Raw genomic sequence first — 19,135 nt, forward strand, 5'->3', positions numbered from 1 at the left:
TCCCCATAACAGAAAAGTTTGAGTTAGTCTTTTGTAATCTACAAAATGGAATATTGATTGTTCTCTGTTTCTAATTTCATGAGCATGAATATTGACAACTAACGAGTAATTGTCGATATTTTATTGAATATAAAGCACTAGATCGTTCGTACAAATCTGTAATTGAATGAAAAGTGGTCGACTTTGTTGAGAATTAGAAGGTCCAACTAAATTTCTAATGGTTTTCTTTTGCAAAACCAAAACATTGCCAATTTTGGTACCATTCGGAGTCCATTCCCTCAGAAAATTAAGCCATATCAGATTATCGACTGGAAGAAAGAAAAGTAAGCACCGCACAGCTTAGATAATTTTGAGAAACGTACGACATTAGTTTCTTTAACAAATATAAAACTCTCGACAACTTTGTGCAGATATAATCAGTGTGTTTTTCCCATGTTAAATTGGAATCTATGAAGAACCCTAGAAATGTTGTATAGTTTAGACTGTTGTTTTTATTTGATGATTTAAGCTAAAACTTATGTTGACGAGTCTTCTCATCGTTGTATGTATGTATGTATGTATGTATGTATGTATGTATGTATGTATGTATGTATGTATGTATGTATGTATGTATGTATGTATGCATGTATGTATGTATGTAATACCTACAAATATAGTTAAGTAGGATGATAGTATTTATTATAACAGCCAGTGCTATCGTCTCTTCACGATATCTCAGTAAAAATCGCTGTCGTTAATTTTCGGCCACGAAGAACATAAAATATGTATGTACTGTACACAATGAAATAATAAATTCTGTAATGTTTGCTGCCTGAACTGACTGGGGAGGAATGTAATGCACTGATACTTGACGGTTGGAAAATCAACCAAAGGCAGCAATTTATGGAGGTCATACAATCCAACACTCTCAGCATAGATTGCGTCTATGATGAGTGACTCGACAAGGCCGGTCAGTGCCTTGACCCACAATGCAAAGCGTAGAATGAAGATCCTCGACGCATGTGGTAAATACGCCCAACCTCCCACAGGAATGTACAGTACGTACAAAGAGTCTGACTCTCGTTTGATGTATGCTGTGGAAATAATAATTATTTTTAAGATTGATAGTTTTTCATGAGGTCTTTTTAAAGAACCAAAATGAAAGGTTACTTCATATTGGGTATGTCACGGAATGCCTATATGAAAGATCATTAAGCCCATCAAAATTGAGGTATTTCGATAAGTTGTACATTAATATTCATTAAGTTTTTAAATTGAGAGGGATATGTAATATGCATAAGTTGCAGGCTTTAGAGCAAGGTTTTTCATTATTATGTGATAAATAGCTATATATGTATGCACATGCATTTTCTAAATAAATACATACAGATTTGAAGTCATGAAGTCGAAAGGACGTACTTTTAGTCCCATATACTTGTATAGTCTCGCATCAACAGTGACCACCGAACGGAACATCAGCAAGAAAAAAATACTAGATCTGGACAAAAAGTGGTGGTAATAGGGCTAGTGGTGGAATATATTTTATTATGACACTAACTGAACACATTTTCTACATCTTTAAACCGGAATAAAGCTGTCAAATGAATAGGCTACAATGTACAGTACAATAACATACACATTTCATATGGAAATATTATAATCAGACCATAAGTCTTTAATGTAGCAGTCCATTGAAGCCGATGGCTATTACACATAATTATATATCCAACAGTTTTTTTTATAACAGCCACAAAACAGAAGTCCTTATTGTAACTCAAGTACAGAGTGGGCCATAAGTCACGATCGGATAATATGTTATATGTTAGTTTCTGAAATAATAAAAGCCACAAGCTACTTAAAAACATTATTTATTGAACTCGCCAATATTAATGGATGGAAATATGCAAAAACAATCGAACCAACAAAAAAACTTGTGGGCCTACTGGTGTCATTGTCAAACGTCTAACATTTCGGTATGCGCACCATTATTTTCCATGCATAGTTGGATGCGCCACCATGTGCGTCTGAACATTTCGGGAGTGATTCCTGTCACTTAATTCATTTATGACGGTGGGCTTACTTACATGCATGATAACCTGCATTTTTCATCCAACCGCGCAACGAAATTCTTGAGATCTGCATTTCCGCCGGTCGTTTCCTTGTTGATTTCATCGGTGAATGTTCCAATGATTCATTCAGACGGTCAATGACATCATCGTCGATATATTTTTTAAGTCTTCCGCTGTTTTTTTTTTACATCCAATACAGAGCCTGTTGAGAAAGTCTTTTCCTTTTCCCGGAGATTGGCTTTGACTTGGAGCTGCTTTATTAAAGCGATGAAAGAAATTTTCTCTGATTTCTTCGTTTCACCAGTTCCTTGTTTTTCATAAACCTACACACTATCGATGGGATATTCTTCAATCGCACACGATATGCTTATATCCGCCATTGCTTACAACACAAAGACAACACAACGTTTCAAATCGACAATCAACTAATAAACGCGCGCGCGGAAAAAATCTGGCTTGTAACCAAAACATAAAAATTCACTCACTCTATCGGAGAAGTGATAAATTATTGCCACAAACAGTATATGAAGGAAAAAAATATCTCTCTCAGCCTAGGAACTGATTTTAATTAGTTTTTCGCTTGCAACAAATGTTTTATTTCAATATAAACAATATCCGATCGTGACTCTGTAGTATACTGCAAGGAGCATTGTTAAAAGTTATTTTTTTTGTGTCCAATGGCAGAACCCCTAACTTGTCGTTATTCACCCCAACTCTTCTATGAGCGGCTCATAGATGTCGCTGGTGTCGAGACGATAGACTACTTAGTTCGTCAGAGACTATTCAGAATGCACCATAGGGGGTGGGTCCACATTACACTGGTAATGAATGATGATTGAGAATTGCTGGAAAATCACGGGGGAACCGGAGTACCCAGAGAAAACTCCTGTGTTGCCTAGACCACGGGCTTACCGAGCACAAGTTATAAATTCAGGGTAAAGTGGGATTTGAACCCGGGCCTACCGCTCTATCACTGAGCCACCGTGACAGTGCATTGTTACGCCTGAAGTTCAATTGTAGGTTAAATTTTAAGTGCGAAATGAAAGAAGTTGCACGATAAGTTCTCAATTATGCCATATTATGTAAATGTGTGGTCGGTGGTTACATTAGATGGAATAGATTAGACTGATTAGATGGATAGGTAAATTATATTAGACTAGGCGGATAGGCAGGTAAAAATGACAACTGAGCTTTCAACGTGTTGCAATTTAATACTGTATTGTGCTCCTGTCCTTTAAATCAGTGGTTCTCAACCTATATTAAGCGTACCATCGGTAGCACGTAAACCACTGCTGGGTGGTATATAAAGTGCGAAATAAGAATATAAATAATAATGGAATATAAACATATTGCTGTTTTCTGCATATTTTATGGAATACTCCATTAAATAATTTAAAATATAACTTTTTAAAATTAAACACGCCGAAATAAAGCAACCAATTACTGGGAATGGAGCATAAGAATGTTTATTATGATCCTGGGAGCGACACTTGACGATTTGTCATAAATTTAGTTAGTGGTACGTTATTGAATAAGGTTGAGAACCGCTGCTTTAAACGAAGCAAGTCAAAAAAATTAGAAATTCTTTAACATACTTACATACGGATTTTTTTTTTTTTTTAACATGTAAGGACACTATCAGCTTTTATAATCCAGCCACCTCAAGAAAGAAACCTCACATCAACAATGCAGTTTGTATCAATCCGCTCAAGGAGCGCGATTGGTTCACGTCAACTATCTGCATAGCGACTTCCCCTCAGCCTGTGTTCTTTCTGAGTATCACAGTGTGTTAGAGAAATGCTGTCTATTTATTCAAAGAGAAATGCTGTCTTCTTATTCATAATTAGAGCCAGGATTTCCATGTAAATGCATGTTTTTATATAAGCTTGTTACACATCTCAAACTTTGCAAATATTTGTTTAATGACTTTTCGATTCCAAATAATCGTACCTTTTGCGTGCATGTTTGCATTTTTTGGCCTTTTTTGGGAGTAAATGAATGCATAATGCATATTTTGAAGATTTTAGTTTTAATAGCACATATTTAGACTTTTAAATTCCATATTATGCCCTTTTTTCTGCTTTAGTACATATGTTAACTTGCATATTAGTGCTTTTTATGAATGTTGATTTATAGATTCTGGTATTTCCACGTTATATTTTGTTTATTGAGAACAAATAAAATAAAGTTACTGGTAATATCGTTTCGTGGCATCGTCCCTGTCAACTAGTCTATGGACTTTCCACTGAATCCTCCTTTTATTATACTGGAATATGATGACAATCCCCCAACTCTCGCTTGTAACAAGTCAGAGATCAAAATACTGAAATAAAGGAAGCCAGAAGCAGCATGCTTACAAACTGCAATTTAGTATAATTTTGTGTCGAATTGTGAAGTGTTGCTATGACTGCTATTAGAACTGCAAGAAGAGCTCTCATGTCAAAATGGATTGAAGGAAAGAAATTTCTGAGGACGGATGGTGATGTAGTAAGTTGTTTGTGATTATTGTAAAAAAAATTCGTAAGTACTTGTGTATTTTCGGGCGCTAAGGTGTAATCCTGCAAAGTCGGAAGGTCGCGGGTTCTATTCCCGAAATGGAAACGACAATTCGACATTTCTGGGTTCAAGAACGTGCTTCAGATAAACACATGATCTTAAGTGAAGAAAATCTGAGAAATTAGTTGTATGTTGTTTCAAAATAAAATTAAAATGTAACAATGTAGAACTCAATTTTGATACTGCATATGGTTTCCCCCCCCCCTTCATTATGTATGTTTTGTCGTAGGGGGTGAGAAGCAAAGGGATATAAGTGCACTTAAATTATTTGTGAGAAAATGTGGTTGAAAGTACTTAAGATTTCGTAAATTCCGTGAAATTTTTCTATTTCTATTTGAGTATGTGTTGTGGTTAAAAGATGCATTCCTTTGCCACTAAAATTTTAAATGTTTTAGCTTGCCCTGGATGCACTTAACTCATATTCTTAGAAATGTCATTTGTACCTTTTGCTTCTGATCCCCTCATATGATAATGCATGTTTTAAGATTTGATGGTGCATGAAAATCCGGGCTCTATTCAAAATATACACCCTCTTTGCCACTTCCTGTCCCTCACCATATATTTACTGCTGTGTCACTAAATTTACAATTCTAAACACAAGCAGGCAAGACAAAGTTACAACACAATGCTTTTCTTTTTTGCGTATAATGGAATTCTGTGATATTGAACTCAGTTTTAAACAACATTTAAGAGGGTTTAGATACCGTTAAGCCCCAAGAACTCCGCTAAAGCAGTCGTAGACGATGCCCTGTATTTCGTATCATTGTAATCTAAACCCTATAGAGATGATCTAGAACCAGATTGAAGGTTAGTTGCACGAAATAAAACCACCTACAAACTCCCTTCATTGCGAAGACCAAATGAACATAGGCATATTAAATTAACGAGCCATTTTAATACACTTGGCAACGTTGCTACACCAGCATATGGTGGTCCTGTTGCAGAAGACATAGCAGACGACACATTTACGAAATAGCCTGTGTTTAAAATTTCGTTTTTAATGGTATCGTAGTAACTGAAAAATCTTATGAATGATTTCAACATGGAAGGGATTAAATTAATGATTCATATATACATCTTGATTACACAACATTTAACACTATCACTTCGGAATATGTGTTATATGTCTTTCTCATGTTAAATTTTACTGTACCTGGTTAACATGTTTCGGCCTCCTATTGGCCTATATTTAAGAAGGGGGACAAGTCTACCTGAAGTAACTTTCGAGGAATATCACTTTTGTTGACATCGTACAAAATTTTGTCCCATATTCGTTTGAGAAGATTAACTCCATATGTAGATGAAATTATTGGGGATCATCAGTGTGGTTTTAGGCGTAATAGATCAACTATTGACCAGATATTTTGTATTCGACAGATAATGGAGGAAAAAATGGGAGTATAAGGGTACAGTGCATCAGTTATTCATAGATTTCAAAAAGGCATATGACTCGGTTAAGAGAGAAGTTTTATATGATATTCTTATTGAATTTGGTATTCCCAAGAAACTAGTTTGATTAATTAAAATGTGTCTCAGTGAAACGTACAGCAGAGTTCGTATAGGTCAGTTTCTGTCAGATGCATTTCCAATTCACTGTGGGTTAAAGCAAGGAGATGCACTATCACCTTTACTTTTTAACTTTGCTCTAGAGCAGGCCTGCAGAACTCGCAAGGAGGGGAACTATGACGTCAGCCTCATTCCACTTCTATTGGGGATGATCGACTTCCGCCCCGAGAATGAATGCTGATGCAGCCGAGCGTAACTAGAACGCCGTGACCGCACAGGTAGAAAAGGTGGGTGGGATAAGAAAGGGGCGGAAAGCAGTCGCTCTCAAGAGCTACAGTTCTGCAGGCCTGCTCTAGAGTATGCCATTAGGAAAGTCCAGGATAACAGAGAGGGTTTGGAATTGAATGGGTTACATCAGCTGCTTGTCTATGCGGATGACGTGAATATGTTAGGAGAAAATCCACAAACGATTAGGGAAAAGACTGAAATTTTACTGGAAGCAAGTAAAGAGATAGGTTTGGAAGTAAATCCCGAAAAGACAAAGTTTATGATTATGTCTCGTGACGAGAATGTTGTACGAAATGGAAATATAAAAATTGGAAATTTATCTTTTGAAGAGGTGGAGAAGTTCAAATATCTTGGAGCAACAGTAACAAATATAAATGATACTCGGGAGGAAATTAAACACAGAATAAATATGGGAAATGCCCGTTATTATTCGGTTGAGAAGCTTTTATCATCCAGTCTGTTGTCAAAAAATCTGAAAGTTAGAATTTATAAAACAGTTATATTACCGGTTGTTCTGTATGGTTGTGAAACTTGGACTCTCACTTTGAGAGAGGAACATAGGTTAATGGTGTTTGAGAATAAGGTGCTTAGGAAAATATTTGGAGCTAAGAGGGATGAAATTACAGGAGAATGGAGAAAATTACTCAACACAACTGGACGCATTGTATTCTTCACCTGACATAATTAGGAACATTAAATCAAGACGTTTGAGATGGACAGGGCATATAGCACGTATGGGCGAATCCAGAAATGCATATAGGGTGTTCGTTGGGAGGACGGAGGGAAAAAGACCTTTAGGTAGGCCGAGACGTAGATGGGAGGATAATATTAAAATGGATTTGAGAGAGGTGGGATATGATGATAGAGAATGGATTAATCTAGCTCAGGATAGGGACCAATGGTGGGCTTATGTGAGGGCAGCAGTGAGCCTCTGGGTTCCTTAAAGGCCAGTAAGTAAGTAAGTATTGGCCTTCTTCAGAACAGGTTGTTTCTGGTCTTGGCGCCTTTTGTTTTGTTTCCTGTGTGGGTGTGTATGTGTGGTGTAATGTGGAATCTAACCACACCTACAGAGACATCAACACAGACATGGAAATTCTACACATCCAACCAAAAAACCAGAAACTAAACACACTAGAACAGCGGTTCCCAAATTGTGCTCCGCGGAGCCCTTAGGGCGGAAGTTATGAAGATGACAAAAATTGCTAATTCCATCTAGTCTCTAGCGGGGAAAACGGAAACTACTGCCATCAAGCGAAAAATACTTTCTGAGAAAGTAGTTTGTGTTCTTCTTGCTACATGGAAGCATTAATATTAAATTTACTCGTCACTGGAACTATCTCGATCTTTCCTGCTTGCCAAGTACTCAATGATTCTCGAAATTTATTTTATTTTTTATATACTGGGCAGGCAGCGTTTGTCATTCGTGGTACGTGGAATCTACAATCTATTGACTGTTACGTTACTTCAAAAATATATATATACTGTATATTTGCATGTTAATTTGATAGCAGATGTGTTAGCTAAACTTTCGTTGAAGCGGAACTGTGGCTTAAGACGGGCTCCCTAAGACTTAAGAGTTATTAGCCATCAACCAGTGCTCAGTCAAAGGGAGATAACAACAGCTATAACCTTACTTTCAAAGAAGATAGTGCGAATTCCTGGAAATTGAGTTCGGAATATGTTGAACATGATCCTGTCTCAGAGTCTATGGTGCCTAGTGTAGAGATATTGAAAGTAACAAACGATTTATATTTAATGATAAAACACACACGTTAGGTCAATAATACAGTGTTCATTGATTTTATGAAATAAATTAAAGGTGATATTTACAGTTGTATGAACACTACTTATTAGTGTTCATACAACTGTACCATATCACCTTTAATGTATTTCATTATGATTTATATTTGGACATGGAATTCACTGAGTTTGCTGATGAACGTCCACAGTGTGTGATATGTAACAAAGTTTTTCCCAATAGTTCCATGTTCCCTGCCAAGTTTAGACGGCATTTCTCAATTCAAAAGTTCACAAATAAAACTGCAGACTACTTCGAAAGAAAAAGTGACGAACTCCATGCAGTTCAGACAAAACTTTACCTCGTGTAAAAACAAACAACGAGAAAGCACTGAAAACGTCGTACTTGGTTAGTCATGGCCAGACTCTTGGTGGTATACCTCACCCTTGCTGAAACTCTTATGAAACCACTATTAGTGAAGGTAGTGAAGTGCATGGTGGACGAGAAAACTGCAAACTTGATTTCCAGTGTGTCCTTATCAAATAATACTGCATAATCGAATCCAGAATCTATGAAAAGATGTAAAAAATATCATGATTTCCTGTATCAGTTAAACGAAATTTTCGTTACAACTTGACAAATCCACCGTCTTTGCCGGATTAGCTATGTTAATGATGTTTGTGCGGTATGAATTTTCAGGTTCTTTCATGAAATATTTTGTTCTGCAGCCATTACCATCCTCTATAAGCGGTACTGAAATTTTTTCTGGAACAATTGCATTGACGTGTGCACAGATGGCGCAAAGGCCATGGTATGTCCTGTTGCTGGCGCTGTTGCAAGGATCAAGAAAGAAGTAGTCACTGTGTACTACACCGACACGCCCTCGCAACGAAAAAATACCAGCGTTATTAAAGCAGGTACTAGACAACGCCGTCAAAATTATCAACTTTGTTAAGGCTGGTATTCATAGTCGACACTTTCAATTAAAGGGTCCTTTGGAAGACGCGAAGTATCACTTTTCCGTTGCACAGTCGACACTTTGGTGCAAAGGAACACTTTGGATGAAAGTGTAGTTCCGACCACACTTTGAGCCGAAAGTGGCACTTTGTATTAAAATGGCGGACGTCTTGGAAATTGTCGAATTATTAGAACGTGCGGAAGAGATGGCATAATTAGTGGACAATGTACAAATTAGAGATAGGCCTAAAGACAATCCCGTGGAATTTTATAATGATATAGAATTTAAAAAATCGGTTCCGATTTGATAAAGAAACTTATTGAGATTGCTTATATTTTCGATGACTGGTTGACAAAAACGAATAATAGACGTTTGCCAGTGTCTCCAGTAATACAGTTATTGACTGCATTAAAATTCTATGCTACAGATATGTACCATACATTAATATATATAATATTATAGTTCAGGTATTTCTGTAGTAACATTCGTATATTTATAACCTCAATTCTATGAAGTGATATGTAGGTAGATATGCCTATATAACCTATTTTTTATTACTGAAACGAATTTTTTTAACTTAAATAATATTAAACTAACTTCAATCTAATGTAGGCATAATTATTTTAAATTAGCATTGAGAGACCTCACGTGCCTGCCTTCTAAGCAGATTCCATAATTATATTGGGTTTAAAATTATTTTGATTTTTGTTGACTATCTGTATTTTGAGATAAGATTTATCTTGATGTTGATATAATCATTACTGTTTTGATACCGGTAATATATATTTTCACGCCGGTAAGCAATACATCTACTGTCTCTAGTTCATGTGCACTCATAACCTCACCATGAAAAGAGATCTCATACTATTAGGCCTATTTTGTTTTGCATTGTAGAAACATTTGGCATTCAAAATATTCCTGAAGAGCAGGCAATAATGGAAACGAGAGAGAGAGAAAGTAGTAGTAGTGGTAGTGGTAGTAGCTCATTCTTTTTTTACTTCTATTCACGAAAAAGACAAATATGAAAATAACGGAAATAACACGATATATCAGTGAAGAAGATACGTATAAAACCTAACCTAACGATATAAATTTAATGATTATATATATACAAAACTTAACCTACTCAGTCCAACAACCCAGATAACACTGACGTCCTGTATATAGGATCCGAACGTTTTATTTTTTTAACATTGCTGTGTAAGATTTTCATAGTCGGCAATCATGATACCATAATCCTTATGTGTTATAAATTGCCTCCATTTTTTTTTCTTATATGTAGTCTGTCATAGTCATTGTTATTAACATATTTGTGTGAAACGTCCGGTGTCCTATATATAGGACGTCAGTCTTATCTGGGTTAACCTAACTATATAAACTAATAGAAGATATGTAGGCTACAAAATCTAACCGAACTTTATAAATCAGTGGAACGGATACATACAAAATCTAACTTAGCGACATAAATCAATGAAAAAGATATGTACAGAACCTAATCTAACTATATAAATTAATGGATCAGTTATGTACAGTACAAAACCTAACCTAATTTCACCAGCAATATCACTAACTACATTTAATAAAATGTTATATATCTGAACTGACTGAAATAATCTAAACTATCGGCAACAAAAACTATAAACTGAAATAAAACAACTTTAAATATATATATTTTCTTCCTCGCGCGATCAATAGGCTCCCAATTCCAAACACAGGCATTGTAATTTGTAGGTTATACGTCATTAATTTGTTATTGTTTGTTCACTTGTTTTGAAAGGCATTGTGAGACTTCTATTACCAACCAAATTGTAACTCTACACTTTGCTGGCGTAAAGTGACACTTTGTGAAGTGCACTTCTTCAATCGTCTATGAATACCACTAATATGAAAGAGCCACTTTCGTCAAAAGTGTCACTTTGCAAAGTGGTGATATAAAGTGTCGACTATGAATACCAGCCTAAGGGCCTGTACTACGATCGCCTGTTAAAGCTCCAGATTCGTATACTCCAGTTTAGCAATCTGGAAGTTAAATATTTTGTTCTGTACTACCAGCAGATTTTAACTGCAGGATTGTTATACGGAAGATATAGTATCATTTTTATTACGTTGGCAATGAAGTTACTGAAAATGTAGTGAAATTTATTGCGTTGGTATACCTTTCCCCGCGTATTTCATGTTTATGTTCCGTGTTTATATGATACTATTTATTTTGAGGTTTTATTGTAAGCATTATTGTTATTATTTATTATAATACTGAAGCTCCAGCCAAAAAATAACAGAGTGAAGAACAGAAAATTACACATACTGTATGAAGAAACTTTACATGGAAGCAAAAGGTAAGATTTTAAAGGTTATGTTTCTTTTCGAATAGTAATAATTCCTACCATATGATAGTATTTTGGTTTTAATTAGTAGGCCCAAACAGGACGGGTGCGGGTTCCAGCAAAAGTACGTTTTTCTCCATAATCATGGTTTTATTCATGTGTAACTGCACAAGAAGTGTAGGTGGCAATTATTTTTGTATTGCAATTAATATTAAGTGTGCTTTCAGTTTGTTGCATAGCCTACATTATTAGTGAATAGGGCCTATTTCGGTATTTTTTTAGAAATAGTGTACTTCACGGCTTCAAATCATGGGTCGAAGGCACAATAACTCGTTTAAAAAAGAAAAGTTCACTGGTACTGATAATAATGAATGATGTCTTTGGCCTGGGATTTCTAACCAACATTAGTACAGCAAGGTACACTGTTCCTAGCAAATTACCAATATTTCAGTATGTTAGGCCTACGTATTTTACTGTTAATAAATGGGCGGATATTTTGTATTAGGCCCATAATACCATTCGATCACAGATAGGGCCTAACATTATTTTTTAAAAGAACAGCATGAGGTGGAGAGACGTTTCCACTAAAATGCAATAGGCCTAAGTTATCTGTTTGTAATGCACATTCAACACCTCGTAAAATAACACAGAAACAGCAGATATTAAGTTTTTTCCAAAGTTTCTATGTACAGTATAGTCATATGTTTGATATTGTACTGACAATCGTCCATTAAAAGCTTTTGCTTATTTAGGTATAGAAACTTAGATAAGGGAAAAAGAGAAATACAGTATATTTTCTAATGTTGTAGGTTGCATATGGAATTAACCTAGTTTTACTTCCTTCTTGGTAATATAGAATGAAGCATGGGAAGAATATAGTAACATCAGCACAAATACAAGGACCTGAAAACAGCTGAGAAGCAAATTTGAATTCTTGGAAAAGAACACAAATAAAATTGCTGCTGCAGAGAGACAATGCAGGCTACAAACAATTGGAGCCCCTCCAACTGAAGCAAAACCAAATCCAAACTTAGCCAAGGTAAGTGATTTAATTCTCCTATCAATTGAGTGATTTCTCAGTGATTTTGATTCATATTCAATGCATAAGTTCACTTATGTTAAATTATACAATTATTAAATAATAAGCAGAGGAAATTGTATAACACAAGTTTGAATTCTTTTTATTTATTTATTTATCCATTCACTCATTTATTTACTTACTTTTGTTACAGCCGAAGTAGTAACTAAACCAAGTTCCACTGATACCAGTGCAGCTAATAACACGAATGAGGTTAGTGTGTAAGGAATTAAGAGTCAGAAGAAGAGATGATGAGGTTTAGAGATAAAAAAAATATTAGATTCTTGAAAATTGTTATACAAATTTAATTTAATGTCGGTATTACATTATAATACTATTATTTCTTTTTTATTTACAGTACCATTCAGGTTCACAGTGCAATTCTTTAGTTTTTGAAGTGAAACTGGACATCCCAACAATATCTCCAGGTAATTTGATTTATACTACAAAACGTTCTTTCACATTCTACGTATGATGCTTACTTTTCCAATCTGAAATAGCTGTAACATGTAAACACATTTTCAGCCAACATGTTGAAAACAAATCTAACACACATACTATATGAAATCTGCAGCAAGCAGTAGATAAATTAGATGCAAAAATTAAAAAAAAAAAATGTTAAAATATAAATTGTACATAATGATGAAATGGTCACAAGAAATGGATGTCATAAAAAGTAAACATCATTGTATTATAATATTATGTGGGATTTGAGTGGGAATTTGAAATTTATAAATGTAGGCCTAAAATAGAAAGTACACTAAACTGAAGAATTTATTTTGAGATTTCTCTGTAATGGGTTTGTAATCAGATTAGGCCACATTATATTAAGTTGTATTTCAATTCTACTGTGAGGATTCTCACTTTGAAACTTGTGAATGATTTCTTGTGTACAGAAAAACTGAAAAATATCTCTTCATAAGATAAAACAGAAACTGACTACACTCTATTTACAATAGAACTATTTGCTTGGTTTTTTCTCTCTCTTTTTTATTGCAGCTTTACTTTCTTATTGTTAAAAATGAGTTTGGATTAATAGCACGTTAGAAAATACAATACTGTTACAGCTGCTGACTTTGAAGTGTCCATACCTTTATGATAAAACATCTTTCTCCAGAATTAAATATCTTAAGAATTAATTCCACTCTTAAAATATTACAGAGTTAGCTGGTGCAGCAGATGAAGGTCTTCCACTGTACGGGTGTCTACACAGTGTAATGAAAGTAAGTTTTAAGTGAAATTACTGGTTTATTCAGTGTAGGTAGTGTAGGCTAAACCCAGAAAGGTCTGAATATAAGCATATATCCCTCTCTTAAATATTTCAGCTGATAATAGAATAATAGCTGATCGAGTTACACCCCAAGGATGCTTAAAAAAAAAAAAAAAAAAAAAAAAAGCAAGCCTCTGAGGAATGCACTAGCCACATCGAAAAATCCTTCTCCATCTGTGAACTGTAAGTTTAATGTTTACTTAATTATACTTGAGATGTTGGAAATGCATGAACTTCAATACTATTACAGTGATTTCTTTAAAAAATACATTAGTTGAAAGTTGGATGCTAACATTATAACAAAGAATGATTTGAAATAAAAGTAAGTCATGTCCTCATGTTTGGAAAGAGATGGGGTTTGGAATATGAAAAGTAACATTTGGAGTTTTTACATTACTTTTTCCTCCTCTTTAATGTGTGGTCCATCTACAAGGACATCTTCAATTAGTGGCAGAAAGTAAATGCTACAAAAATCACCTATTCTTTATGTTTTAACAAAAAATATGTTTAATTTTGTTGACCAGATTTGTTTGACCTGGATGACTGGGAGATTACTTCTTCTCATCCTTCTAATGGAGTGATAATCTCTTGCAGCTGTTCTTGATCCCTATGGTCTCTGCTTTATCTGCTAGTCTTCAGGATTAGGTTCGAGTCAAGTGATAATTATAAGCTAATCTAAGGTTTCTGGTTGGGTTCGGGTCTGGTTCAGATCAGGCCGAGATGGGCTGGGCCTAAGAATTATGGCCCGTGCAGATCTCTAACAAATGGGGCTTATAGCTGAAGTTGGCTCTGCCACAGTTTTCCAAGTTTTGTGTATTTGCATATGTATTTGTGTTGTGTTTAATTACAGTTACTATGTACTGTTATGTATTAGCCTGCATATTATTAATTTGTAAATATGACATGTACCATAGCATATATAATGAGACATTGGATGTAATAAATGATTATGCTTATTGTATCTCCTGAAAAATGTCGTGTTTTGTTTACACAAAATAAATAAATAAATTTTAAACTTAATTGCAGCTATAGTCCATCTCTCTTGTTTTAAGTACACATTCACAGAGTACCTGAATACAATTGAAGCGTCAGCTGGAACAACTTTGTAAGTTACAAAATTTTCATTCAGTGTGTTTCCGTGTAATAATGTTGTATGTCATGTTACTTTGCTATACTCCTTGGCTTGCAACTGTCCATCAATGCAGTACGTACACTTCTTGACCTTAGCAAAGCTTTCAACTCTGTAAATTTTGACATGCTCACCCATAAATTGAGAAATCTGCATTTGTCAGAGACTGCTGTGAGTTGGTTCGAATCCTACTTACGGGAAAGACAACAATGTATTGTATCCGGGAATCGAAGCTCTTCCTGGCTTAACATAACATCAGGTATACCACAGGGTTCGGTACTCGGACCATTGTTGTTCACAATTTATGTCAATGATATTACATCTCATGTAAGGCATTGTAACTATCACTTGTATGCTGACGACCTTCAATGCTACATCTCTTCCCGCTTAGATCGAATAAATGACGCTATAGATAAATTGAACGAAGACATTGACTCGATTGTGACATGGACAAAGAAATTCCATCTTAATATCAATCCTGGAAAGACACAAGCAATCATATTAGGACACAAACGGCAAACCGACGCTGTAAAGCACCTCGACATTTCCCCCGTTAAAGTAAGTACAGTGCATATCCCTTTCAGTTCTTCAGTAAAAAATCCTGGCATTCACATGGATAATAATCTCAACTGGGACATGCAAATCACAGAAACCTGCAGAAAAGTATATTCTATTATTCATGTGCTAAAAAGGATAAATGTTCATCTTCCCTCTTGCTTAAAAAAGTCCCTTGTGCAGACACTTGTATTTCCCTATTTTGACTATGCTGACATTTTACTGACTGACCTTTCCAGCGACAACAAAACGAAACTTCAACGTGCTCATAATTTGTGTGTACGTTTTGTAAGCAATGTTCGTAAATATGATCACATTACCCCATCCCTGGAAGCAATAGGTTGGCTTAAACTAGATAAGAAAAGAAATTTACATTCACTTCTCCTTCTCTTCGAAATCTTGAACTCTTCTATTCCTTCGTACCTGTCGTCTCGCTTCACTTACCTTTCTTCCCACCACAATCTGAACACACGCTCTTGCCATGAAACAATACTAACAATACCATCCCATCGAACCTCCTCATACTCATCCTCTTTCACAATAGCCCTGCCAAGACTCTGGAATTCGTTACCTGCTGGCATCAGGGACTGTCGAAATAAAATTGAATTCAAATGCAAACTTACTAGGCACTTGGTCAGTAATTGAGACTCGTTCAGACATGGCTTCTTGTAAATAGTTCTCTTAATCTATCACAAAATATTTCAATATCCGGTAATTTCATCACTATAGAATTTTGTTATTGTAGGTTTAATTTGTAATTTAGTAAATTCAAAAATATTCTTTGTTCTTAATTTCTATAATAAAATGTCTAGCTTTCATTAATCAGGTATTCTTGTCGTACTTTAATTTTTATTGTAATTGTAATTGTAAATTTAATATTAATTGTAATCTTATTGTTCATGTTATAGTTGTAATCCCCTGGTAGAGGGGCAGAGAAGGCCTGATGGCCTTATCTCTACCAGGTTAAATAAATAAATGCTACTAATACTACGTGAAATTTGTCCACTCTAAAGTTTGCTACCCTCATAAGAACAAAGTTGTATGCATACACATTTTTGCAGCTCCTGTAAATTTTACCAAATGTAACTTATAACATTGTTCCAGCTGACGCTTCAATTAATGTGCCTCTTGAAAAATGTTGTTTTACCATATTTTGCTTATGTAAAATAAATTTGAATTGCAGATACAGTGCATTAGCCTGTTAAGAGATCACTGTGAGGGATCCAAGCAATAAAATATATTTAAAAAGTAACGATATGAATATGTTTGCATACATGAATCACTAGGCCTAGCGTGAATGAAACAGCTCCCTTGCAAAACATAAATGCCAATTCCAAAACTTTCACGTCTAAAATTCAATAAACTGTTACAGTTTGTTAAATAATAATATATAGCAAGCATATCTTAAGACTGATTAGTGAAATATGTTAGGCCTACTCCTACTGGCGAGCGATATATGCAAGGAAGGAGAAGGGAACTTGCCACCCTACCACATTATCTCCTGACAGTTGTCTCATGAGTGATGCCTTATTGGTATTCCAATCTATCTTCGGAGAGTTGATTAAACAACTAGCAGACACAAAATGAAACAGTTCTAGGAAAACTTTAATCAAGACCTATAATATGTACACAAAATGAAACAGTTCTAGGAAAACTTTAATCAAGACCTATAATATGTACACAAAACCTGTATTAAAATACTATTCAGAAGTACTCGTAACAGCATCAAAAAGAGAGACAGAATCCCTCGGAAAAAAAAAACAAGCCTTGCACTTAATTACTGGAGCAAATAAAACTACTCCCAATGAAGCATTAAAAGTCATCACTTCAATTAAACCAAGCAGTAAGTGCAGCACTAGCTCGATTGACAACAATTCCTGCTGTAACTTCATGGACCCCACAAAAATCTCCTACTGTTGTCAATGTTCTCCCAGTGGCATAGAATCTCAATACCAGTAGTAATTGGTCCATTGGAGGTAAGGCATTATTTCTGGAAAAATGAACAAACAATGAGATTTGGTTACACCTTTACTGGTAAATCTTTACAATAGCGTTACCAAAAGAAAGCAAGGACTCCCTACAGGATAGCCTGGAAGAGAGAGGTTTGGATGTAGTTTTGACTTTTTTTTTTTTTTAGACAATTGTAAATATATGCAAATCATACTAACCTAACCTGTCACTAACTCGATCTTACGAAAACTTGTCTTTTCCCTTTAATTAGTAAGGAAACACAGTTAATGAAATGAATGTGCTGCCCTTTCCTGCCGCCTACCCCTTCTATCTCGATAGAGCGATCCCGCCTACCCGTACCTCTCCATCGGACTCCACTTTCACAGCAACTTTCCACCTTTATTTGGGAAATTGGTATCGGCACTCAATTTTTCTTTCGTTTACGGTACATATGACTTGACTAGAAGCCAAATATGTGAATACATTTGTATCTTAAAGTGGTAACGCAATTGTGAAGAAATGATAGTTTAATATATAAAGGATTTTGATATATTATATACGGTTATTATTATTTTTTATATAAAAGTATTTTGAAACTTATTGTAGGTTGCCCTATATTATTATATCAATCACATTAATACCTTGTAAGGGCAACAGAACACCTGCATGAAGCAACATTCTAACCTCACTTCTACTATACGCCTATTACAGGTTACTGTACTTCAAAATAATTATTATAGTGCTATTATATACAAAATATTAATGTAATACCTACCGAAATAGTGTAGCTTATTATTAACTGTGTACTTACGATCTGTGTCTTGTTTCAGTTGATCATTGATTTCATGTAGTATGTTTCATTATTCGAAACTGTCTAAAAAAATTCTCATCCCACTCTTCAAAATTATTTGGACGCAGCCTAATTCGTTTTGCTGTTCTGATATAACGAAGCATCTGCTCCAGAACTTATCATCAGAATCAGTATCAAAATTAAATTGATCCTTCAAATCACCAGTTGTACGACGTGCAGCCATCTTGATTTCAACACTGAGTTCCAACCTCCGGATAACGCCTATCTGCCACTCTGGCTTCCGGATTGCTAATCTGGAAGTTTAGCCTCCAGATTGCACATAACCAAAAGTCGTAGTACGCAATTACAACCCAACTTCCGGATAAATATGCCATCTGCCGGATAAGTTTAAACTAGAACTTTATCCGAGAGTCGTAGTACAGGCCCTAAGGCACGACCTTCGCAGTGTAGGCTACGTGAAATCCTGTGTGAAGATATGGGTAGTATACACAAGTCATTGTTAGTAAGGCTTCGACCACAGTGCAAGCGGCAAGCGGTGAGGCGCGTTGAGTGGCGGCGTGGAAGAATCACAAACGCGTGTAAAGCCTCGTACAGATATGCGCACCGAAACCCGTAGCACAACCACGACCCGCGCCTGGGCAATGCTACGCACGGTGGTTGCGCTATGACGTTGCGGGATGAACTTTTTAAACCCGCGCCGAAGTCCGCAACACGACGGCCCGGTTGCACCAACCCTTGTTAAATATTTAACATAACGTTAAGGCAGTTTAACAGCAAACTTAACGGAAGTGATGTTTCATCAACTGTTGTTACTGCTATCATCATGTTAAACCCACTGTTAAATTAACATAGCATACTCCCTCAGTTAAATCCTTAACGTCCTGTTACAGCGTGAATCATGGAACATATGTTACACGCCACATT

The 19,135-nt window shown here is 35.5% G+C and overlaps 1 protein-coding gene and 2 long non-coding RNA genes across 6 annotated transcripts in view; 2 read left to right on the top strand and 1 right to left on the bottom strand.

Moving 5' to 3' along the window:
- kibra (WW and C2 domain containing protein kibra) overlaps nt 1-19,135 on the top strand; it is a 402,614-nt gene that overhangs the window by 86,249 nt on the left and 297,230 nt on the right. The gene's annotated exons all lie outside the window — the stretch shown is intronic.
- On the top strand, nt 10,295-16,389 carry LOC138700114 (uncharacterized). Of its 4 annotated transcripts, none has more exons than XR_011332220.1 (6): nt 10,295-12,457; nt 12,651-12,709; nt 12,855-12,924; nt 13,658-13,719; nt 13,822-13,949; nt 14,291-16,389. It is a non-coding gene; the product is annotated as an uncharacterized lncRNA (long non-coding RNA). The 4 variants fall into 4 exon arrangements; XR_011332219.1 differs by having other exon boundaries at nt 10,306-11,430; nt 12,275-12,457; nt 13,658-13,949; XR_011332218.1 differs by having other exon boundaries at nt 13,658-13,949.
- On the bottom strand, nt 16,448-18,286 carry LOC138700115 (uncharacterized). Its single transcript, XR_011332222.1, has 3 exons — nt 18,212-18,286; nt 17,118-17,440; nt 16,448-17,066 (listed from the first exon to the last, which is right to left on the bottom strand). It is a non-coding gene; the product is annotated as an uncharacterized lncRNA (long non-coding RNA).

Source organism: Periplaneta americana, chromosome 5 (genome assembly GCF_040183065.1).
Source record: "Periplaneta americana isolate PAMFEO1 chromosome 5, P.americana_PAMFEO1_priV1, whole genome shotgun sequence".
NCBI lineage: Eukaryota > Metazoa > Arthropoda > Insecta > Blattodea > Blattidae > Periplaneta > Periplaneta americana.